We start from the raw sequence: 14,447 nt of genomic DNA on the forward strand, positions 1-14,447 counted from the left end.
GTTTTGTAGGCAGGCTTTAAAGGTTACTCCCTTTAGTATCTTAATACCTCTTAGTCTAAGGTTATTCTGCCATTTTTTCTCTTAGAAGTCTTCAATCTTTATTTTAAATGACAAATATCTCTTCTAGCCCTTTTGATGAAATCTTGTCATTTCGCCCTGCTTTTCCAGCTCTTTGTGTTACCACATCCCCTTTTGAGCATGACTAACTACAGTAATTATTACAAATTCTTTAGATGTTCTGGAAATTTACAATCAGCAATGAGTGTCAGCCATGGTCAAGTAGGTCTTTCTGCATCTTCATCAAAATTCAGGCTGGACCCTATTCTTGGTATTTTGAATAATTTTTTTTTGAATAAGTGAGAAATTGAACCTTGCTAGGACAATAATGCTCATTATGTAAATTCTAATCCAGAACAAGAAGCATCATTTGGATTTTGAGTTGACAATTTTCTCTGATTCTCTGCCTTCAGGACAGCATGACCCATGACTTCCTGCTGAATTGAGATCTCTGCATCCCTTATTCCTGTGAAAAGGGCAGAATGCAATAATTTTAATGTTTGAATTCATGATTTGTTGCTTAGTTACATATATCATGAAGGAAAAGCAGTAATATTGCATGATTTATGTAACTAATTGACAGTCCAAATATTAAGGCTTGAACATTGACTATTCATGTCATGTTTACATGTGCTATTATCTATGGGGGAATATCAAGAATAAATTCAACATCTCTTGAGCATTTCTAAGCATATAAATCATTAGTTAGTCTGAATACTTGGCTGTGTTTTATGATTAAATCTTGAAGTGTCGTTGTACATGGGTAACTCTTGGCTTGAAATTTTCTCACCATGATGATGGACACAGTCTGCTCTCTAAATTCTGCATATTAGAGTGAGAGTCTGTACAGGGACAAAGTGTGCTTTAGGAAGGGAAAGGATTAGCTATTGAAGTAAAATACCTTCAGTTCCTTAGGGAAGAGTGGAAATGCATTTTTCCTTGTACCCAGTACAAAATATCCCCAGGACAATAGGAGAAAGAAGAGCATATACTTGGGAAGCTGAAAAAGAAATGCCTTCACCATGACAAATGTACAGCAGCACTTAAAAAGTACTGCCTCCTGAAATAAGGAGATTTGAAGAATAAAGAGCAAATACATTTTCTCATTTCTTCAGATGAAAAGGTACTAAGATTTTAATTTTCAATTGAATGTGATAAATTCTTCTTTTTAGGAACTAATCTACAAATTGAAAAGATTTATCAATTCCCCTAAAATGTACATTTTCCCATAATAAGCCAGGCAGTCTGTTCTGAGCAGTCATCAGAGACGGCCGAGCTGCTCTTTTGTATCCATTTTTGCACAGTCTTGCTGTAGTCCAAGAGTTTGATGCAACATCTAATGAAGTTATTAAGAACATTTCAATAGAGACTGTATCAGGCCTTTAAAAATTAAATATATTTTCTAAGTGCAGCTTTGTACAACCTCCCATTTGTTTTTATTAATTTTAAGCCTGTTCTGTCCTGCATTTTAGGAAAAGATTTACACTAATTTGACAAGTACTGAATGATTTCGTTTAAATTTCTGGCTGCTGCTTTAATGTCTGGAAACAAGACAAATCATGTCAGCTTTGTTATGTGATAGAATTAAAAGACTGGAATTTTAAGTCCCAGCATTTTTCTTGTGATTTTAGTTACTTTACAAAAGCAGCTACCCTTCTGTGTCTTCATATATATGTGAGAGCAGTCCAAAAGCCTTCCTTCCTCAGCAATGCCATTCTGACCTGTGTCATTGAAGAGAATCTTTCTTTCTTTCTTTCTTTCTTTCTTTCTTTCTTTCTTTCTTTCTTTCTTTCTTTCTTTCTTTCTTTCTTTCTTTCTTTCTTTCTTTCTTTCTTTCTTTCTTTCTTTCTTTCTTTCTTTCTTTCTTTCTTTCTTTCTTTCTTTCTTTCTTTCTTTCTTTCTTTCTTTCTTTCTTTCTTTCTTTCTTTCTTTCTTTCTTTCTTTCTTTCTTTCTTTCTTTCTTTCTTTCTTTCTTTCTTTCTTTCTTTCTTTCTTTCTTTCTTTCTTTCTCTCTCTCTCTCTCTCTCTCTCTCTCTCTCTCTCTCTCTTCTCTCTTTCTCTCTTTCTCTCTTTCTCTCTTTCTCTCTCTCTCTCTTTCTCTCTTTCTACAAGTAGATGGGATACTTTGCAGTATGGTTTAGTGGACATGGGAGTGTTAGTTTAAAGGTTGGACTTCATGATCATGGAGGTCTTTTCCAACCTTAGTGATTCTGCAGTTTACCTTATTACAGGATGCAACCTTGAGCATTTTTGTGCATGAACTGGAATATGTTTTTTCAGCCAAATGTAATTTGAACGAAGAGTCATGCAACAAAACTGAGAATAGGTGTAGATAAAGCAATGGTATTTAAGGAATTGTACATGGCCTTGAACCAGTGCAGCCTGCAAGCCCCATGAGAGCAGTTCTGCTCATTCATCTGGAATTCACATGGAGGCCTGAAGTAACATCAGTGTTTTCCAACGACCGACTCTTGCCTAAAGAGCTGAGTCATTTGACCATGATAATCAGACCTGATCCTGACTTCATGGTGAACAGAACTCTGTCACATGGATATAAACAATCTGGGAGCTGATTTGAGCAGATGAGCTCCACCATGATTCAGCAACAAGGAAATATACTTCACCTGCCAAAATACACATTCACACAGTTTCTGAGATGGCCTCATTCAGTATAATGAAAGATAAACTTGTTAGGGGAGCAGGCTGCCCTCAAAGAGCCAAGGAGGCTGGGGCTGCTCTGCACAGCAGACCTTGAGCATGAGCCAGAGTTGGGTTGGAAGGGAACTGGAGGTAGGAGATGTCCCCCCCATCTGGGGGATTTCTCTGCTTGTAGAGCAGGGAGTGAAGGAAAGGACGGGTTGCCCTTTGACAGCAGGAGGTAAGAAGGATAAACACGTTTTGGACAATATAACCTAGGGTGGAGAGATATGTTTGGCACAGAGAATCTAAGATACCTATTCCCTCCCTGTCCATCTCAGGGATGTTACTTAAGGTTTGAATCAATGAGGTTTCACTACATGGGACAGATTTCAGCCTCAAGTGTAAAGACATGGAGAAAATTGAAGGTTACTGGACAGTGTGAATTTTTTTCTTGGCCCACGTGTTTTTCCTTGGCAATAGGAATACAGCACAGTATTACGTGTTTTGGAGAAGTTATGGACCAGTTTGGGAGTATAGCATGTAGAACTCCTCTGTGAGTGACTTAGGCCTTAGCTTCAGTGCCCTCAAAAACTGTGAATTATGACTTTTTACTGTACTTCAAGGGCCAGTACTCTGTCCTGGTCTTTATTCCTTCTTAAGAAAAAAAATGGTCTCTTACCTATCATCAGTGAGTTTTTCCATTCCTGATGCCATATTGCTTCATTCTCTTTGGTCTTCTAATGCATGTCTGTCTGTTCCTTTGTCTCATTTCCCCCCCTTGCTGCTCTCCCTCTTCCAGTGCTTGATTACTAGGGACTAAATTCGTGAAGTGTATTTAAATGCTTGAACCTTTTTTAAGCACCTGACTGACTTTCTTTTCCCCTACTGTGATGAGGATGTAGGCCTAAGTGATTAATTTGTCTTCTGGAATAATGACAAAAACGTTGCACCAGCATGAGAGGATCTAACCTTTGAAAAATTCCCCCAGGAGCATCCACTTCTGCTGGGGATTTCACTGCCAGTCAGAGCAGTTAATCAAAAAGGCAAAGCCAATAACGCTGCCAGAAGTTTTTGCCCCGTGGAAGTTAGAGGATCAGTTAGAGACTGTCAAATGTAATATATGGCATTATTAATATGAACAATTTCAGATCAAAATGGGGCTTACTATCCCAGCAACTGGGTCATGTGGAAGTGGCTGAGGAAAAGGGAATCTTCAAGTGGAATTTTTAGGGGAGAGTGCTTGGGCAGACTTTGCAAAGTCATTAATCTCAGTATTTCAGGAGAAAGAGAAAGTGAAAGGAGATATTCTAGCTGTAATGCTGCGTGTGTTTCAGCATTTGGCCTCTGAGTTCCTCAGGATGTGGGAAGCCCTTACCTTCTGGTGAGCAGTGTGGGCTGCTGGAGCCTGGACGATGCTGAGGAGCAGGGTAGGAGCCCACCCAAGTACCCATCAAGTCATCTTGGCTGCTTGCAGTGCCAAGGCACCAACACCATGAAAGGCAATCTTCTCAGCTTTGCCCCAGTACTTTTTCTCCTCTTTTTAAAAATGTCACACTCTGAAAACATGGGCTCAAACCATGCAGGAATTTGCAGTGCCTGCTAAGAATTCATTATGCACTCATCATCTTTTCATAAAGCCACAGACTGTTTATTTGTTTAAATATTTGTCTTGTTTGTTTCATACAAATGATCCCAATCCTTATTATCTAAACACACTATGTAATTTAATCTCTCATCTAGTGGGACAATGCTCTAGTACAGCTGCTTGGCAAGCTGGCAGCTTAGAGAAATATTCATAAAGCATCCTTAGGAGCCTAAAAACGGCTTGGTAACCTGTGGAGCTTCAGCAGCTTCTGTTGAGTGCACAATTTGTTTGACAAATCCCATCTTATTGCATGTGAATTATCTACCAAGAAAAGTTGCTTTTAAAAGCATTGGTTAGCTTTAAGTAATTTCTCGATTCTGTATAGATTTTCTTGTGGCTGTTTAATGTCAAGATATTTCTTTGAGTGCAGAAGGGACGTGCTGGGCTCCTGGTAACTCCTTATTCCTTGATTGACCATAACTCTTGCAAGAAAAATTTGCTGCATGTGTTTGGCTTCAGAAATGTCTTTGCATCAATGCTTCCAAGTTTCCTGGGCAGGTCTGTGCCTGTCCCTGGTACTCTGGGCACTCCAGGCACCCCAGGGACCTGGATCCATCACCCTGGCCCAACTATGGGACTGTGAGTGGGTGAGGAGGTACAGGGGTAGGGCTGAGAAGGAAAAGTGCAGAACTTGGTAATAGTTTTGCTTATATAAGCTTAGTACCAGATTTGTGTAATCATTTTAAAGCAAAATTGATTCTTATCCTGCTGTGTTAGATGTTTGTATTTAACTTAATTTAATTTTCTTATATTAAGGGCAGCTAACACACAAAAAATGATGATTCAGGTAAGGTTAGCTGCTTCCATGTGACTTTTGCAAAGAACAGTATTTCTGCCCCACTGTAGAGGAGTGAAGGGCAGTTAGCAAAGTGATTAACATCATAAATCTCCTTTCCTTTTTAGCTCTAATAGCTGTTTTTGACAGCAATACCAGTAAGTATTAGGTATTAGTTGGCCATCAGGTTGGTGGGGTTTTTTTTTGGGTTTTTTTTTTTTTTTTTTTTTTTTTTTTTTTTTTTTTGACGGACCAGATTTTATTTCTGTAATAATATCCCTGCCCAAGCAGTATTAACTGGTCAGCCACAACTTTATTTTCTCTCATTATGAGCAGGAAGGAAGGTCTGTGACAAAATACCCATCTGGAAGAACTCTTTAATATTAAGACATGGATTCATCCCATGAGCACTGTGACCTTTCCCTTCCTTTCCCTCTGTCCTTCTTACCATTGTGTCTCTGACCTCTCTCTATAATTGAGCTATGACATAAGAGAAGATTTCTCTTTCCAAGTAAAGTGGGATGAAATGTTCTTCCCTAGACTCCAGGGAATTCTTACTTTAATATTTTTTGCTTGATATAGATAATCTCTCAGCAGCAGAAGGGCACTGCTACAAGCTGCATGTGTGCCCTGGGCCATCTTCTTTAACTCCCTCATTGTGAGGGATCATTTGTAAGATAACAGGAAAAGACCATTTTCCCACCGGAAGGTTTTCCTGCTCTCAAATTGGTGATTTTTTTTCCTCATTACATGTCATGGGCTGTTCATCAGCTCCTGCCTGAATTGCAAAGTAATTTTGAAACATCTCAGTAGTTCACAGGCAGTGTGCCCTTGTACCAGGGGAAATCAGAGAGTATTTACTTCTTCAGATACTTTCCCCCATAATGTAATCATGCAGCTTTTCAACAAGGATTTAAAATACTTGTTGACACAGCAAGAAGGTCTGTTCTGCTCTTTGTCCTGGTGATGCTTAGTGTCTTTAGGGGCTGCTGTATTCCACAAGAGTCTAAACTTTCAAGATTTTAAAGCTCTTTGTGCTAATAATATTTGTCTTATAATGCTATATTTAAAAAGGTAAGAGTGAAGTGCAACTGGGGAAGGTTGTACCTGGAAGATTGCTTCTGCCATGCAGAGCAAAATACCAACTGTTCTTTATGATGTAAGGCTACTTAACTAAAATTTGAAGTGGCATACTGCATTAGATTTTCTCAAGATAAAAATTGTACAGTGTGCTTTTTGTGGTGTCTTTATTTTAGTAGCATCAGAGCATCAAAATATTACTGCCTGCTGATGATCTGAAAAAAATTATCTAGCATGCCTTGAGTGAGACAAAACTGAGTGCATAGAAATGTTCCTATTTCCAGTGATAGAGGCACTAATTTGGTTACATTAAACCTTGTTTGATTGCAGAAAGACTTTGGCAGCAGACCTGCAAGAACTAATTCAGTATGATGCAGAAGACCCACTCACAGTATTTGTAGTTAAAACCAATGGGGATCAAGATTTTATCCTTCAAAATGTGATGCACCATATATTATGTGTGGCTCCGGTGTGGGACTGAGCTCACCTTGGGTTTGGTGTCAAAATTATCTGGATGATACATGAACACACTGGACCAGCTCAGGGCTGTGTGCTGGCACCAGGAGGGGGAAATGAGACTCCACCAGGATCTCAGCACCACCAGGGAACCATGACAGCATTTTTTTTTTTTACAAGGACATGTAGTGACAGGACAAGGCAGAATGGCTTTAAAGTGACAGAGGAGAGATTTAAGTTAGATATGGGGAAGAAATTCTTCCCTGTGAGGGTGAGGAGGCCCTGGAACAGATTATCCACAGAAGCTGTAGCTGCCCAATACCTGGAAGCGTCCAAGGCCAAGATGGACAGGGCTTGGAGCAACCTGGGATAGTGGAAGATGTCCCTGCCCATGGCAGGAGGGGTTGAAACTGGATGAGCTTTAAGGACTCTTCCAAACCAAGCCATTCAATGATTCTAACATTTCCAGGGAAAAAGATATTTCCTGAAGCACATGGTCTGGGATCAGTTTAAAATATGTCTATTTTCTCACCTCACATTCTGCTAAGAGTGGCTGAAGAGATGTGGAGATCCCTGTCTGAAAGATGCTCTCCCCTCGTTGCTGTGGAAGATTTGTAACAAAGTTTTGCCCAGAAATGACTATACAGCAATGGTCCATCCATCTGCCTCATGAATCCCAGATGGAGGGAACTGACTTGTCCCATCCTGTTTTGCTATGGTGATGAAGTGTGAGATGTCAGACTGCACACTGGCCTAGTGACTGCTAAGATCAGTGTTTAAAAAGGGGGATTTAAAACAGGGATTGCTTGAACCCTCAGTTAATATTGGATTCATGGATGGAGCCATGGCTGGAAAGATCTGTAGTGTATCTTCATGTATGTAGAGGATAATGCTCAGAAAGTACAGGCGTGCTTTTTATTTTTAAAGGCTTCCTGGAAATTCACCAACATGACCAATATGGAACAATTAAGGTTTTTGCAGCTGATTGTGATCTACAGCAAGAAATAGAGAGAAGCTGTTTTCACTCTGAAGGTGCAATATCACACTGGGGTAACGGCTCTCTGCACATGGTGCTGAGGTCTGGATCCATAGGCATGGCACTACCCACAGCTGCAACTGATGGTGAGCATTCCATTTGTCAGAAGAAGAGACAAATTGTGGGATTTTTTTCAAATCCTTCCAATATATCTGTGAGCATGAATGACACTATCGTTATCTCACTGGGTGTTAGAAGAGCTACCTTTTTTATATCTTTTGGTTTTCAGCTGTATCTCTTCATTTGAGCAGAGAAATATTTCTCATGCACCACTGCACAGAGATAAACCCTCTGTTTCTGTATGTGTGTAGGTCTGAGAGGTACCAGTGTTGCTAGGAGCCTTTGTAATACATGATTTCTGTCTTTATGTGAAGAGGTAGCTATTTAAAATATGAATTAAAATATGCCATGCAAGGAATGAACAGAGGAAAGGATAGACTGGAAGCTCCTTCTTGGAGGTAATACTTCAAGCATTTGAAAGGGAGAAGAAATTGCATCTGTAGTGGTGGGATCCCTGACCTGGTGTGGTTTGGTGTTGTTTGGGTTTGTTTACTACTGGGCCTGTGGTCAACCCCAATGACAAACCAGCAGGATGAAAAGTGGAAGCAGAATTAACACCAAATCAAAATATCAGGCACAGAATTTATCATGGAAGGAAACTCTCTGGATTTATTACACTGAGCATAAATTTCACCTAGATGGCATTACTGAAACCAGATGAGGAAATGGGTATGACTGGAATGTTAAAGTAATTTTTCTAATGATTTATTTAGCAAGATCTGATTGGGTTGAAGGGGAGGGATAGTGACATGGCAAAGATACTGCTCTTTGTTGAAGATAGTGACAGCTCGGAAGCAAGTGACTTTTTGGCACTAGGGGTTAAAATATAAAAAGATAAAGTACAGCATTGGGTACTTGTTATATATGCTACCAACCCCAAATCACACCCTCAGAATAAGCTCAAGTGGCTCAGCTTCCCATCTCCTGTAACACAGCCCCTGTCATGCTACAGTCACATAAAGGCCAGTAAAAATTTGAGTCTGCCAGATTTTTAAGTGTTGAATGCCGAGAAAAGGTAATATTTAGACATATTTTTGACAGACCTGGAGAATATAGTCACCAAACAGATATGTAGCACTGGATGAATGAATATAATTGTGATTTTGCCATTTCCAAGCTGAGTGTCATGTATTTATGGGTACAAATTCCACGGCACATGTGTGTGTGCAGGTATCTGCAGAGCACACACACATACACACAGAGTGCATTGGCACAGCTAGGGTCAAGAGGCTAGTAAGGACTTAAAAAAAAAAAAAAATCAATGTGAAGGAATTTAAACCATTCCAATTACCATTCATGTTTCAAATCTATTAGCAGACACCCGGGAATTAACAATTAAGTGTTCAGAGACAAAAGGATAGGTCAATTTAAGAATAAAGAGGTTGATTTTCCAGCAAAAGATATCAACAGAATCTCATTTAATTCAATTCAAACATTTCATTTTATTAGAGGTAGATTTGCTATGGTACATATCTCCGGCTATCCCCATAAAAGGACATTAAGGGCATTTTGCCATTAACTCTGCAAGGGAGGGTGAAATAGAAAATACAGCACAAGAATATCCTCTTGAAATTCCTTTAGATCTGGATGCTATTCCTGTGCTTTTCTGCCCTGTGCCACTTTCCCATGTCCTACTGGTCCCTGGGCAAACTGGGGGTCACTGCAGCCTTCACCTTCAGCTCAGACCTCCCTGGTGCTCACAGTCCTCTGTGGCTGAGCACTGGGGAGTGTTCTCATTCACTAAAAAAATTGCATTTTTATGTGAAATTTATTTCAGCTGTTTGCTCCTTTTGTCCTTATTTTCATCAATGAGCAGACAGGGGCCTGTGCACCGATACATACTGTGCTGAATCAAAGGTGAAATGGTAACTTGGCAAGAAAAAAGGCTTTCTAATGCTTTATCAATTCTCAAACGAGCTGTTCTGGTTCTGTCTTAAGCTTTAAGTATTTGCATTAAGATCCAGATTGCAAGTAACTGGTCTCAGAAAAACATGTGAAACAGGAATTTTAAATGAAAATGTGGAATGGAAAATGTGGCATTCTGGAGCTGGGCTTATCTGAGCATGCAGCAAAGATGCAGTTGTCTACTAAAGCAGTGACTGCTCAAAGGACATTCAGCAGGGCAAGCTGGATGCTTTTTTTCTGCCTGGAAATGCAGGCTGCCTTCCTGCCATCTTCCCTTCATAATGCATTTTAATCAAGTCACAGAATGGTGAATTTGCAGTCAATCCAAGCCTGGAATCTATAATCTCATTGAAAATTATTTTATAAATAGAAACAATTTAATACCTTTTTATAAATCTTCTAACTATAAAGCACTGGCACAGTCTTGGAGCACAGGCGAGGTGGGAACTGGACGTGAATGTGTTTGATAAACTCATTTAAATGATGGTGTGGACATGTGGGTGTGCTTGCAGCAATCAGTGCTGCTGGAATTGTCTGTCTGACCAGGGCCCCTTCCACCAGCTGAGACAGGATGCCCTGAGGGGCAGGACTGGACCAAGCTGAGTTCCCCAGCTTGCATTTGCCATTGTAAAGATTTGAATGTTGTCTCTATGACATTCATGTTCCTGAGGCAATGGCAGGAAGCTGTGTCAGGGAAGGTTCAGGCTGGAGATTAGGAAAACCTTCTTCCCCCAGAGGGAAACTGGAGCAGCTCCCCAGGGCAGTGGTCACAGCACCGAGCCTGGCAGAGCCCAAGGAGCATTTGGACAATGATCCCAGGCACAGGGTGGGCTTCCAGGGGTTCTGTGCTGGGTCAGGAGCTTGACTCAACCATCCTTGTGGAACCCTTCAAAATCAGGAGATTCCATGATTCTATGATTTTGTGCATGTCTGGATTTCCAATCTCTCCTTTACACCCTGGGGGCATTTTCCTGCAGTCCTGCAAGGATGATCAACTGCTCCCATCGATCAGTACTTCTGGTGTATGCAGACATGCAAAAATCAGACTTGACCCAAAGCCCAGGAGCTGGGGTGTGAGAGCAGAGATTCCTGCTGTCACACAGCACCCACACTGCAGAGTAATGGGGATTTCTGGGGACGCTGGAAAGGATAGAATGGAACTGGTGAGTTAAAGGTCAATATTAAGGCTGGGAATAAAGCATAGAAAAATCATGGTAAATAAAAGAACTGCTGACAGCAATGAGAAATGAATAATTTCATACAGCAGCTTTTGCTGGAAACTATTCCAAAGGACCGGTGGAATTACTCATTGTGCTAATTCAAAGTTACCATCCAAAGTCCTGGCGACTGCTGATAAGAGGAAGATCAGCACAACCCACTGCTACCTGAAAGCACTCAAAAAAAGATGTGGAATAGCAAAGAGGTGTGGAACATGTGCTGGGGCAATGTCGTCCTCTGCAGCAGTGGCAGTGTTGGGCCAGGGGCAGTGGTTTGGTTTTTAGGTCCAGGCTGACTGGGGACAGGGTGCAGGAGCTCACAGCCTTCACTGCCAGCCAGGGACAGCTTCATAGAGGGATCTTCAGAAAACCAGTTTATGGTCAATAGCTACAAAATTAACCTTTTTATTTCCCTCTACTAAGTCCTTAAAACTGTCATTAAAACAGCTGGTAATCGCTGCTGTAATTAGGTTATGCTCTATTACCCTTGAAGACAAGTAAACCTAGAAGAAATAAAGGGAATTTGTTTTGGGAGACATTTATAATCATGTATTTAGTAGAATCACAGAATGGATTGGGTTAGAAGACACTTCAACCTTGCCTTGTTCCAGTCCCCTTGCCATGGATAGGGACACCTTCTGCTAGACCATGTTGCTCCAAGACCCATCCAAGCTGGATGAGGGATCTTTCCAGGGGTGAGGCATCCTGTGAAATTCCAGCAAAACAACCTTAGCCGTAATGATTTTTTTCATATCCCTTGGTTAGTTCTTCCCTGCATTAAGCATCCATACTGGGAATATCTGTGCTGCTTTTGGTGCAGTTCCCCAGAAGGAATTACCTATGTGTCATTGCAAACAGCTCCAGGTTGTCACAGAAGATAATATCTCCAGGTTTTATGCAAGTGATTCGCTTGTTATGCTTTGGGAAAGTTTGCCACTAAAGAGACTGTTGTTAGGATAAATTATTCTTTGTATATAGACAGGTAAACTTGTCATTTACACACACACACACACACAAACACACATATATATGTGTGTCTGTATTTGTGTGTGTTTATACACACACATACACATACATATACACACATCCATGCATAAATGGCAGTTATTTGAAGGTAATGCCTAATGTATATTTATTTTCATTATGCACTTTTAAACATTTTCAATTTAACCATACAGGAATCCCAGGATAAAGAGGCAGGACTGTGTGTAGAGCAGTTCTTCCCCTTTCTTTTTGTGTTTATGCACAAATTTATATAATTCAATTAAATAATGAAAAAATGCCATAGTATGCAGATAAAGCAGTATTTTTTTAAAAAGCACATGCAGTAAAAAAAAAGCAATATTCAGACTAAAAGGAAAATGAGAAGGAATGTTTGTTTTTATCTGAAATGCCATAAAAGTCTGAAGAAATTTTTTTGAGGATGTGTCACCCTCTCCACATATAATCAAGGATTTATGAAATGAAGCAGGATTTGGGGCAGAGCTTTTGTTTCATGTCTTTTTCTTGGCTCTCTTTATCCTTTTTCATGCCTCAGCAACCTATTTTTTATTTAATTTTCCCAGAGCAGTCAAAGACAAAACATGGATTAGAACCCTGAGAGCAGCTGAAGCCTGCACTTGGGTAATGGTTTCGAGAGTAAAAGTGTCCAGATTGAGGAGATTGCTCAAAGTTTTACTAGACACATGTGAAAAATATGGCTCCAGAGATGATAAATCAACATTATTACTGCTGGTTATTATTAATTTAGGTCTTTGGCCTTTAAAGAGGACGTTGCTGCCTAACAATGGATGTTAGAAGGTTGAGGTACAATGCAAAAATGGGATTTGGAATGGTGGTGTAGCACATAGGAATTATTATACAGAAAATTTTTAAAAGAATCCCTAAGGCACACTGATCTTTCCTTTCCTAACCAAAAGTCCTCATTCCTGGCTAGACCCTTTCATTACTAGACTGATCTACATTTACCTCCCTTTGTTGTGACCTTGTTATGCACTCTGCAATGATAATGGAATTGCAGATACTTTCAAAGATATCATTAATTCAAAGGTAACTGTTTAATTATTGAAAAATAAGCCCAGTGTAGCTCTTTGCAGGGTGGAACAGCTCAGACTGGGTACCCTGGTTTTCTATTGGGAAGAGAACGTGATGGTCTCTCCTGAGTCTGCCCACACTGCCTGTACCCAGCACTGATACCAAGTTTTCTTGTTTGGAAAATAAATACTGCACGTTCCTAACCTTTGTATTTTTTTAGTCACTCTGTTTATTATGCTTATAACCATCAGACCAACTACATTTGCATTTTGGCCTAAGAGAAAAAAATCTGTACATTTATTTTCATTAAAAGGATTATTTTATTCTTGTCCAAAACAATGCAGCAAAACATCATAGTTACTCTGAGTGAACATTGGGAATGGGGCTGCTAATTAGTGGCTGATTTGAGGAACAAAAAATCCACTTGGGAAACATGATAATTGCCCACATATTTCTTTGGGTCAGGCAGCCATGTTACATCAAACACTAGATTTATTATTCCATTTAAATCATTTTGAAATAATTAAAATTGTGTTGTGCATCTAACTGAGCAGATCCAAAGTACAAAATCATACATCTAAATTATGAACTGAATGGAGCATTGCCCATAAAGATAAGTAGTGAAGTATGTTTCTACTTCTGAGGCAAAAAATAGTAAACATATATTTTCTACGTCACATTTTTTTTCTAAATAGTTGCTGTTTTATTTCTATTTCTTTTCCTGTGTCCTAAAATATAGGTCCAAGCAGGATTGGAAACCTGTCAGTATCTCTGCATTGGTGGCTCCCTCCATTTCCAGGTATACTTGGAGACAAGAGCTGGGCCAGGGACAGCCTTGCCTGATGACAGCATTGCAGGGGACTTAGGCTATTAATGCCAATACATAAAAATTTATAATAATATCAAAGATGGATTCTTATTGAGTGAGAATTACCAAATGTGTTGAGTCCCAGAGAGAAGTCAGTCATTCTTGTGTCACCTCCTAAGACCTAATTCTTAGTATTAAAGTAATATGTGATCTCATTTCTGTATTTCTAAGGGATGAACAAAAGATGCCTGTGTTAAACGCAAAACAACATTTTGGGAAAAGAAGTTACTTCTAGATGCTTCAAATCAATCTGACAGCCCACTGCTTTAATCTGACACCAGTAGAATGGCAATAATTTGGAAGGTGTCCCAAATAGAGCCTTGTGATGAAATCACCAAGGTTGAGGGTTTAATCTCCATGTAGGCCACTCACTTAATAGTTGGACTTGATGATCTTTGTGGATCCATGCCAACTTAAAATATTCTTTAGTTCTATGAAATTTTCTTCTCTAATTTGCTCTTCCTCTTCAATATATAGTTAATCCTCTGAAGATGCTTTTATAAAATATGTTTTTTTTCTGGGTACAATTCAATGAGGTGGAAGTACTTAAAATTTTTGTTTTCAGTGAAAATGCTATCAGTTTTATTTGCAAGAGAGCGCATGTGCCACATCTACTCATTTTTTGAACATTTCCAGGGATGGTGACACTTTCTGGTGGAGTCTGTTCCAGTGCT

The 14,447-nt window shown here is 39.7% G+C and overlaps 1 long non-coding RNA gene across 5 annotated transcripts in view; it reads left to right on the top strand.

Annotated features, from left to right (window-relative positions):
* LOC115497040 (uncharacterized) overlaps nt 1–14,447 on the top strand; it is a 43,521-nt gene that overhangs the window by 16,570 nt on the left and 12,504 nt on the right. Inside the window, exon 4 of one of the 5 annotated variants that reach the window (XR_012058165.1) lies at nt 13,645–13,704. The exons of the other annotated variants lie outside the window; for them this stretch is intronic. This is a non-coding gene — a long non-coding RNA (uncharacterized lncRNA). The remainder of the gene's footprint in view (nt 1–13,644; nt 13,705–14,447) is intronic. 5 annotated transcript variants of the gene reach the window in all.

Source organism: Taeniopygia guttata, chromosome 13 (genome assembly GCF_048771995.1).
Source record: "Taeniopygia guttata chromosome 13, bTaeGut7.mat, whole genome shotgun sequence".
Classification (NCBI taxonomy): Eukaryota; Metazoa; Chordata; class Aves; order Passeriformes; family Estrildidae; genus Taeniopygia; species Taeniopygia guttata.